The sequence below is a fragment of the Miscanthus floridulus genome, chromosome 2 (assembly GCF_019320115.1).
Source record: "Miscanthus floridulus cultivar M001 chromosome 2, ASM1932011v1, whole genome shotgun sequence".
NCBI classification, from domain to species: Eukaryota; Viridiplantae; Streptophyta; class Magnoliopsida; order Poales; family Poaceae; genus Miscanthus; species Miscanthus floridulus.
Window position 1 is genome coordinate 94,444,004 of NC_089581.1, and position 11,083 is coordinate 94,455,086.

General features: G+C 38.8%; 2 non-coding genes across 2 annotated transcripts; one reads left to right on the forward strand and one right to left on the reverse strand.

Annotated features, from left to right (window-relative positions):
• Window positions 1-4,446: 4,446 nt before the first annotated feature.
• Window positions 4,447-4,553, forward strand: LOC136541147 (small nucleolar RNA R71). The gene has a single exon (XR_010780241.1). It is a non-coding gene; the product is annotated as a small nucleolar RNA R71 (small nucleolar RNA).
• Window positions 4,554-7,412: 2,859 nt separating this feature from the next.
• On the reverse strand, window positions 7,413-7,519 carry LOC136540946 (small nucleolar RNA R71). Its single transcript, XR_010780063.1, has one exon. It is a non-coding gene; the product is annotated as a small nucleolar RNA R71 (small nucleolar RNA).
• Between the last annotated feature and the right edge of the window lie 3,564 nt (window positions 7,520-11,083).

Sequence of the window (11,083 nt, forward strand, 5' to 3'; positions counted from 1 at the left end):
CTGTTGGAAGGTGAATATTTTAAGAAAAAGAATTGATTGTATGGCCTAAAAAGGAAAGGTAGTCTAGTGATTGGAGTTACCAGAGTATGGTTTGGAATACTTGTCAGAATCTTGGAATCAGTTTGGTAAGTTACTTGGAGTAAGGTTAACAAGTATGAAAAGTAAAGAAGAATCCAAAGATGGAGTATCCCTATCTCCTAGTCGACGTCCTCGGAATCTCGGGGACGAGATTCATTTTAAGGGGGTAGAATTGTAACACCCTAAAATTTGAATTTTTGGAAATAGAGCTAAAAAGATTTAATTTGGAATTTTTGTGCTCATGAAATATAGGAAAAAATTATTTTTCATTATATTAAAATTTATCATAAGGAGAACCAACATGATTGTGCATACATGCCAGTGCATTTGATTTATTTGGTTGAGTGGTTTTGATTCAAATTAAAAAATGGTTTAAATTGCTTTTGGGAATGAGTTTGAAAGTGGCTCTGAAGAAAAGAAAGGAAAAGAAAAAGAGAATTGGAAAATAAAAGAGTTTAAAAAGTTGCAAAATTTATTTTTGAAAACCTACCAAGAGTTCTTATCCTATTTTTGAATCAAAAGTATATTCAAAATAATATTTGAATTAGATTTGGTTCATATTTGAATTTGGTTTTAAAATAAGAAAAGAAAAGGATTTGGAAAAAAATAGAAACCCTCCTCTCTCTAATTTCTAGCCCAAAGGCCCAGCTCCCTCTCCTCTTCCTTTGCTTCCCCATAGCCTGTAACTGGCCTGCTCCTCCCTTCCCCCTCCTTCTCAGGCCCGAAGGCCATGAGGCCGGCCCAGCCAAGCCAACGGTCGTAGCCGATGGCAGCGCCACTTCCCTTTTGTCCTCTCTCTCACCGACAACTCGGTCCCACACCTTGACTCGCTACCACCCTGGGCCTACACGTCAGTCCGTTCTCCTACCTCTCGTCGTTGATGCGGACACTGCTCCCACCGCCAAGTCCGCCTCTGCCACACCACGTCTTGCCTTGCGCCCCACGTTGTTTCCCGACCATAAAAAGTGAGGCTTTATGCCTGTGCCATCCCGTACCTGAGCCCTAGAGCAAGCCATAGTGCTGTTGGTGCCCTAGCGTGGCCCATCTGATTCCACCGAGAAAGCTCTACGTCGCTGTGCCAATTAGCCACTCCATCATACCTGTAAGTATCTTCTCTAGCTTCTAGTCGAGTTTGCGAACCCGTAAAACCCCTTAACTCCCACTATCTCACTCTGTTTTTTGTCTCCCTCACTACGCCATCACTCCACCGCCGCCATTGCTCGTCACCAGTATCCACTACTCGTGTTTAGCAGATGTAGATGGCTTTGTTGAGTTCGTCGTGGCCCAATCTATCTCCCAGAGCCAACCCCGACTCTAATTTAGTTCCGTAGCACTTTTCCCCAATTTCTCCATTAAGAAATTGCCAATGCCGGTGAAATCGCTGCCGCCCAGTCTCTGTTCCAGCCAGCCTGAGCCTCGGAGCCACCGTAGCCGTTCGATTTAGGATCAACGGTTGAAAATAGATCGTACCCCTTCGCGGGTCGTTTTGCTAAAGAGTCCTCCAAGTTTTTAAGTTTATAACCCGCCATTCCTATAGTTTTGCTAAGAAGCCCCTGTGTTTTGCCGATTTAGAACCCGCGGTCCCTGACCCAAATTCAAAATCTAATTTTAAATATTTTAATTTGAAATTGAGTTCTCTTTAATTACAAGAATGCCACCAACTTCATTAGGCCATATCTTCTCCGTTTTAACTCTGATTTGATCCGTTCAACTTGCGTTAGGTTCGTAATTTCATAATCTACATGTTCATACTACTGTTAGATATGTTTTCAACTTATAAAATTTGAGGTTAGATTTAATCTTTTATGTTATTAAAGGAAATCTTGTTTAATTCATATCTTCTACGTTTTAGCTCTGACTTGACCTGTTCAAGTTGTGCTAGATTCACTACCTTGAGATCTACGCGTTAGTAATAATGTTTATCATATCACTATTTCTGGAATTTCATGGTTTAAACTCTGATTTGGATAATAATTATGCAACTGGATTTTACAAATAAAATATGATTTGTTTTACTTTAGTTTTATAATTCAAATCTAAATTTGACTTAATTCAATTTATATAAGCTTTTATATAGTTAAAACACGTGAAGCTTATAGTTTTATATTTTCTCTTATGAGTAGATCTTTCGGTAGCCGTTTCTTTCAAACTGTAGCTCTGATTAGAGTGCTTTTCACGGCTGTGTGTTCGTAGTAACATGTAGAACATCTTTAAAACCTTTTTACTCACTATTTATTATGTTTTGTCTACTGTTCTAATTTAGATCTATTGTTTGTTTCGTGTATGATTGCATGGATGCTTGTGTGGTGCTTAATGATCTTGTCTAGTCGGTGAGTTTTACATGGTGATCAAGAAGGAATCCTTTTGAGTTTATGAATTAGCAGAAGAAGGATGTAAGTTTAAGGCAAGTATAGCATGGGATCATCCTTGTTTCCTATCAACTTTAATACATTTAATTCATATTACATGTGTCACCTTGATAGGGATTCCCTAGAATTGAACTTATACCTTGTCTCCTATGGGATATGCATTGGGTAGTATGATGCTAGTGCTCAATTAAAGACCATGATCTTATAACTTGACTAATGGTATATGCAATAAACATTAAAAGATGCTTTTTAGCAACAAGGAATCAAGGGGGCTAGAGCATTAGGCTGTTTTTATGGTGCTCTAGATTCCTCTCCCTAAGGACTTATCTGTAAGTGATCATTCGGGACTTGCAGTACAGCTGTGAGGGCTACATGGCTCTGGCTTTAGCTCAGTATAAGGACCTTTTCTAGCTTGTTAGTGGTTACCTTTATTAGCATAAGAATGGATTGCCAAATCAGGTATAGTGCAGCCTCTGTCCACTTGTGTATAGGCTGCGGGTCATTGTGCCATTGAGAAGGGGGGCTCTACATCTATTTGCTGAGTGAATCTAATGCCCCTAACTTGTTAGATGAACCTTTGAAAGGCTTCATAGTGAACCCTATCGACCTTCCTTGGAAGTGGGTCAAGAGATTAGCTACCTCGGGCGAAAGGGTAAATCCTGACTCATAGTTAAAGTGTACAACCTCTGTAGAGTGTAAAACTAGTATATCAGCCATGCACATGGTCATAAGCGGCCTTGGAACCCTTACGGAATAGATGATGAACACTGATGATACTGATGATAAAGATGCTCATTAATGGTTAATTGTTTATGCTATTCATTATTCATGTTTACTTGATCATGTGTTTATATGGGCTTGTGATAAACTTGTTGCTACTGCTATGCTAAAATTGTGACCATTAAAAGCTAATTGCAGTTAAACTAGTGTCAGCCTTTTTGAGCCTCATGAACCCCATGTTATATTTGTTGAGTATGACATGTACTTACACTTGCTTTACTTTAAATCTTTGGAAAAATCCCGAATGGGTACAAGATTGCTAGAGTTTGGAGGAATTAGTCTTGTGATCAACCAATCAGTTGTCCCTATGGAATTGGAGTCTTCACCCAAAGATTAGAGTGGTCTTTCCATTGTTTGCTATCTAAGGTTATATCCTTTATACTAAGTATGTTATATATTATGCATTGTCTATTGATATTACCTTTATTTGTAGCTATATATGAGATTTGACTTCCTGGGCTCACATATGGTGTGTATCTGGTTTGTCCTTAAAACCATAGTAGACTTGCCACCTCTTGTGGTTATGGCATTCACCCTTTCAAGGTTAGTAGCAATAGGCAGAGCAGCGGCTAACTAGGCTAATTGTGATTCTATCTTTTTATTATTGCTAACTTGGTCTTTCATGGCAGAAGAAAAACTATCCATTTTGGTATTTATGTTTTCTAGGACCTTATCATTAAAAGCAAGCTTCTTAGATATATTTTCATCCATCCTAGCTTGTTCTAAGATCAAGTCTCTCAAGGATGGCTGCTTCGAAGGATAATTACATGGGTAGTTACCTTGGTAATTTGACCGTTGTTGTTGTTGATTTCATCCTTGTTTCTGTTGTTGTGGAGCAGAGTTGTTGATGACAATGTTTGAATCTTCTTGATATTCGAGGAAATCAACCCCCAAATACTCTCCACATACATTTTGAGAATTAAAAACATCTTGAATGGCCTAACAATCTTTCTTGTAATTGGCTCGTTGTTCAAGCCAATTCAACAAGATGGCCATCTTGGTTGATAGTGCACACACCTCTTTTGGTACTTCTTCGCTATTATTGCAAGCTTGAATACTACATTGAGACCAGCCTTGATTATAGGCTATCTTTTTCATAAGAGTCTTAGCTTTTCCAAGGGTGAGTGACATAAATGTTCCTCCAGCAGTAGCATTAAATTGTTCATGAGCTTTCTTAGTTAATCCATGGTAAAAGTTTTGCATGACCAACCAATCCTCCATCCCATGATGAGGACAATCTGAAATGTATTCCTAGAAACGTTCCCATGCTCCTGGAATGGTTTCTCCTTTCTGCTGTTGGAAGTTGGAAATCTTTCCTCTTAAGGCATTGGCTTTGCCTATAGGGAAAAAATTTGCTAGGAAGGCCTTCAAACACTTTGCCCATGTGTTGATGTCATCTTTGTTGGTGTAGAACCACTGCTCCGCCCTTCCCACTAGCGAGAATGGAAATAGGCAAAGTAGTATGATATCTTAAGTGACGTCCTTGATGGTGATCGTGCTACTAATCTCTAGGAAATTCTAAAGATGAGCACTAGCATCTTCATGTACCTTCCCGCTAAACAGGGTAGCTTGCACCATGTTGATGAGGCTTGGCTTGAGCTCAAACTCAAGGTTGTTGGTTTTGAGTGTTGGTCTACTGTGAATGTTCTTCGTGCTTGGAGCAAAGAATTCTCATAGTGTCTTGTTAGCCATAGCTTCAGAAACTGGTGTTGAGCTTCCTCTTAATTGATTTGGTTCTAATTGATGGAGATTGTTGATGAATCACAACCAATCCTACAATACCCTGTATAAGATATGAACAAAGACAAACAAGGGTAAGCCTGCTAAAGCGGAGGTGCTTAGTTATGATTTCATCAATAAGTATTTATTTGATCAATTCTCTTAGCCTTGTGCCCCTCCCTGGCAACGGTGCCAGAAATGCTTGTTGCATTTCTTAGTATCACTCTTTACTAAGTTGTCATCCCAAGCATTGATGCCAGAAATGCATTGTTAGTAATTATTAAGAACACTTGTAAAATTATATATACTAAATATCCGCAAGCTCATAGATGATATACTATTGTAGCATTTCACCCAGGAGTATACCAGGTATCGTTATTTATATTTTATCTATAGGGAGGAGCGATGGGGTTGGCACAGAGACATTGTTAAATATGTATACTTATGACAAGATCATTAACTCTGATGCTATAACAGGGGTAAGTCAAATGATAAATAAATGATAAGTGTAAGGCATTGATAGTAATCTAGAGATAGAAATAGATACTCATAAATGTAGCATGGCTAGGCAGGAGATTAGTTAAGATCAAAATATTTCTAAGTCATTCCTTATTTACTAAGTCTTTTGTACACCCAAGTATATACACTCTCATCTATAGCATAATTAACTTTGGATCTATGCATAAGGACCATTACTAAGGAAGATCAAGAACATAGCCTACAAAGGGGGAGTGGACTACAAAGGACTCAACAGGAGTGTCACATCCATGATCTACCACATGACCCAGAGTGTAGAATGCATCCATAGGTAAATAGTATTTAAGCACCACACTTACATAATGTTGACCACTTGACTCACTTGAGTATTGAGCTAAGCGCTTTGCGAACATATGCATATATTCATAATCAATCATAACTATATCAAGCATATAACTAGAGCAAACTAGGAACATAATAAATAGCAACATAGTATTGAAGTAGCACAAAGTCATAAATAAAGAGGATACAATGGATATACCGGCCTCTAGATGGCGAATCAAGAATCCTAAGCAATAGCCCAAGCTCTACTTAAATCTTGCTAGCTAGCCTATACTAGGACTTGAAGAATTGGACCTCTATTCTCTTCTCTATGGAAACCCTAATTTCTGATCTGATCCTGACTTATGGCAATTTACAAGGGAGGGGGCAGGGGCTGATATATAGGCCATAGCGTCAATCCTGAGCCCTTGAATCAAACCGACTTGAATAAATGGCATAGATGCAATCCTTAAGGTGGTGGAGAACTGACGTAGCAAGGCAGAGATTAACAAGTGGGGCCAGGGGCTAGCCAGCCCCACCTGGCAGCGCCTCGATCTTTGCTTTGGTGTGGTGTCTTCCTGAGTCTTCTAGAACCTTCAGGGGTAGTTTTCGCTATGGATAAGCATAATTTAATTTGACATTTTGATCCTCCTTGATGGTTTTCTAGATAAACCCTGCTGAAAACATAGATTCACCAAAACTTGTGGAAATTGTTAGTTTAAACCCATAAGTCTATGTTGGTGGTCATTTTCATGCATGATTTCAAGTTATATCGATGGTTTATGATGGATGATAACTACCGTCAACACTCTACTTCTTACACTAAGCTACACTACACTTCTAGTTACCTCTGTTTGTGTGATCAAAACCTTTTTTATCTTTTTCCATCCATCATCCATACTACCCTCATCACCCCCGTGTTGCTAGACATATTTACTTAGTCTACCTAACCATAGTTCCCAACACATCCTCCTGCCTTCTTTTGGGAAAATATAAATTTGACACTTGGTACTCATCAAGAGAAGTGCTACACGATAGTTCTATCCGCTTATGGAATCCCCTTTCCTATATACACACATACGAACCATCAGCAAACATTTCTAGCACCGTTGCTAGGGACATAAACCTAGTAGCAATGTTAAGAAATGTCAACAAGCATTTCTGGCACCATTGTCGATGAAGGCAACTGGTGTGTGTTACTAATCTGTCGTTAGGTTCTACTAGCTTGGTCTTCATCTTAGCAACCTTCTTTTCCTTTTCCTTTTTCTCTTTTTAGTTACCTTCTTTTCTTCATAGCACGGTCATGGCTAATAGGACCATCCATGAGTTTTCTGCCCCTTCGGCTCCTAATGTAGCCACTGGTCTTGACGTCATCAATGTAGACACTCACTTTGAGCTCAAGCCCACATTGATCATGATGGTGCAAGCTGGCCCTTTCTATGGTAAAGCCCATGAAGATGCTAATGCGCATCTCCAACATTTCTTGGAGATCTGTAGTACTTTTACCGTTAAGGGTGTGACCCAAGAGGCCATACATCTTTGTCTTTTCCCCTTCTCTTTGTGGGAAAAGTGAAACAATGGTTCTACTTGAACTGTAATGCTATAGATACATGTGACAAGTATTCCAATGCTTTCCTAGTTAAGTTCTTCCCGATGGGTAAGACCAATGCTCTTTGCAACAAAATCTCTAGCTTTCAACAGCAAGCTGATGAGTCTATTCCTAAAGCCTGGGAACAAATGCAAGGGTATGTCACCGCATGCCCACACCATGGTATGGAAGACTGGCTTTTGATCTAGAACTTCTACCATGGCTTAGTTCCGTTGGATAGGAGCCATTTAGATGCTGCCGCTGGAGGTGCTTTCTTTTTTCTTAATGTCACAGATGCCAAGGCATTGATCGAGAAGATGGCTTACAACCAAGGATGGAGCAATGAATAATTACAGCCCTACAAATGAGGTATGCATTCTCTTAAAGAAGCTAACATGCTTGCAGCTAAGGTAGATCTGCTCACAAAGAGACTAGAAAATTATGAGAAAATGAGTGCCCAATAAATTGTACAAGCCATGGACACCCACATGACTTATGAAGTTTGTGGAGAGACTGAACATTCAGGTAACTTCTGCCCTAAGACCCATGAAGACCTCAACTTTGTCAAAAATGACAACAGTTTTCATCCTCAAAATCAAGGATTGAATCAGCGCTCCAACAACCAAGGAGGTAATAATTACAATAATTATTCGCAACATCTGAGTAATCAAGGTAATGGTTATCCTTTCCTTAAAGATCTTGTCTATAGTTAAGGAAGAATGACTGATAGTATAAATAAGAATCTCCATGCTAATGACAAGATGTTGGAAAATATAAATGCTAAATTGGATGATTTTTTTCTTCTATAAAGAATCAACTTAGCTTTAATAAGATGTTAGAAACCCAATTAACACAATTAGCAGCTGCTATCCCATCTTTTGAGAAAGGAAGAATTCCTGGCAAGCCTAAAGAATTCATGGAGACCGCCAACCTTGTCACATCAAGGTATGATTTTGGTTTAGATGGTTGGGGTGTTCCTATTAAGAAAAGTGATCCTGGAAGTCCTGTTATTACTTGCTCTATTGGTCCTCATACTTTTGAAAATGCAATTTGAGATCTTGGATCTAGTGTAAACATAATGTCTAAGGAAACTCATGAAAACTTGTTCTACACTAAATTAGCTCCAACTTCTGTCTATTTAAAACTAGCTGATTAGTCAGTGTGCTATGTAGAAGGAATAGCTCTAGACCTTTTGGTCAAGATTAGAGATGCTTACGTTCCCGCTGATTTTGTAGTATTAAATATGGGAATTAGCAAGGATGCACCCCTCATCCTTGGCTGTCCTTTCCTCAATATAGCTAATGCTTATATATATGTGCATCTGGACGAATTCAATTCCACCTGGATGGAAAGAAAGAAACATTTGCTTTTGCCTCTAGGAAACCTGTCTTTTACGAGAAACAAGAATGGAAGAAGCAGCCAAGGAAGAGAAGAACCAGATACCCAAGCCAATTGAGGAGAAGGAAGAGCCTGGCAAGAATAAGCCAAAGCCAAGAGGGACATGGCACAAGAAGAAAGAAACATCATCTACATCATCGTCGCCTAATCCTATGCACATCTCTAAGGAGGGTAAGGAGGGAGAATTCCCGTACAAGCAAGAAGAACCACCACGCAAGGAAGAACAACCGTGAGCCGGTACTAGAAGGTACACTTTTACTACATTTCCATTGCATTTAGTATAGGTTGCATTTGCATATTTTCCTTTTGAACTGTGCATTACATGTTAGGTTATTAATTGCATTGCATGTTTACATTTTCAATAAAGGTACTTATGAAGTACTAGCATTCATAATAATATAAAAAAAGAAAAAAATATTTGAATAAAATAAATTTTGTAATAAATAGGCTTAGTAATAAATTATCGTAGTAGTAGTAATAAATAAAGATTCACGAAGAGCCGCCCGAGAAGAAGATTCCAACCTCCGCAAAAGGCATGCTTGGGGGAGAATCTCTCCCACTCAGGTATGAAGTTATTCACACCTTCTCTTTTATCCGCATTAATTCTTTGTATTGAATGAAATGCATGATATATACAATAATAATAGTAGCATAACAATGACAATATAATATGAATACAACTATGCTATTATAACCATTGTAGAAGAGAATTATTAAAGCTTCCTTAAACACTCTTGCTATGGAAATTGATGTTCAAATACCTTTTGGAAATGATGAATAGTTGCTCTATGATACTTTGCAAAAGCTTGCTATACAACCCTTTACTTCTCAAGTTTTGAGCATGTAAAATTAGAGTTCATCTTAAGTTGACTGCTTTTGTGGGTTGTGAATGTTAGAACCAAGTATAGGCTTTTGTGAGATATGTGTGGTAAAGATTAGAGTAATTCTTTTTTAACTTGTCTGAGGAATAGTTGAGACAACTTGGAGTTTTGTTCTTACAAAAAGATAAAAACCCTTGCTAGAAAAATGGTGAAAAAATTCCTGCCAAAACCAAATATATGCTTTCTGATATGATAAGCCTACATGAAAAACTGCTTGTTTGTTTTGAGCTTTGTCAAGCCTTGTTGATCTGACTAGAGAAGCTTGTCATACCTTTTGATCAAGATCACGTACACTCCATATAGATACATATGCTACTTCTACACTAGAAGTATGCAACCACCATTCCATATTTATGCACCCCTTGCTCCATAAGAGACATATGTTGATACCCCCTCTAGCTACCTATCATTATAAAGTGAGGCATGGGCTACTGAAAAGAGAGAGAGAGAGAGAGAAAAGAGCAAAAGCTCTATAGTTCAAAAAAAGAGAGAAGAAAAAGAGAAAGAGAAAGAATAAGGTAGCAATGCCCTCTCAAAAAGGAAGCTAGAGGAAGGGAAGTTCTCAAAAGGAGTACCACTTCCACCAAATACCACACACTTGCACATCTTGATCATTTTGTATGACTTGTTGCTCCTTGTGATCCAAGCGTTTGACTTAGCAATAAATTCATATAAGCCTTAGAGTAGGAGAAAGGCCAAGATCTTCTAGCCTTGGGGAGGATTTAAACACCATTGAGAGATTGAGTGTACCATTTGTGGAACTAGGCAAGTTTTTCTTTCAAAAATCTTAAAACCTCTAGGAAGTCTTAGCTAAACCAAAGTAGGGAAGAAAGTTTGTATCTATGCTATATTAATCTCGCAACTGTCTATGTCAAGGTGAAAGCTATAAGCCCCATATGGCTAAGCCTGATGGTGGATTTCTAACACTAACTTGCTCAACTCAAGAGATAGTATTGGTTTGTATATGAGTTTTTGTAGGGCATTACATTAAAGCAATTCTTGATCCAACATGCTAAACCCGCATCTTTGCTCAGGACTAGCGAAGGGGTAGCTTGGGGGAGCTTGTTGATGGTCACTAAACACCCAATTTGACCATCAACATGAAGCAGAGAGTGAGTTTTGGTATTTCCTAGCATAAGCGAAAGAATCCGCAAGCGCACGGATATACCATCATAGCACTTCACCCGGAAGTATTTATGGTATTGTATTTTCCCAAAGGAACAGATGTATAAAGTCTCTTAGCTACTCGCCTAAGATAACAAGGAGAAGGATTGCTCGGGTAGTGAGGTTTTCTAAGGGTAGAGGTCCTAAGTTAAGATAGCCTTGCCACTATAGACTTACTTAGGGCACCGACTTATACTTGGTTTGCTAAGTACCTCCGGCTTCTAGCTCTACACTGAACCCAAACATGGGGGATTACAAGGGATGGACAGGGCTATCACCACCTGTCGCTTACCCCTCCACCGTAGGGA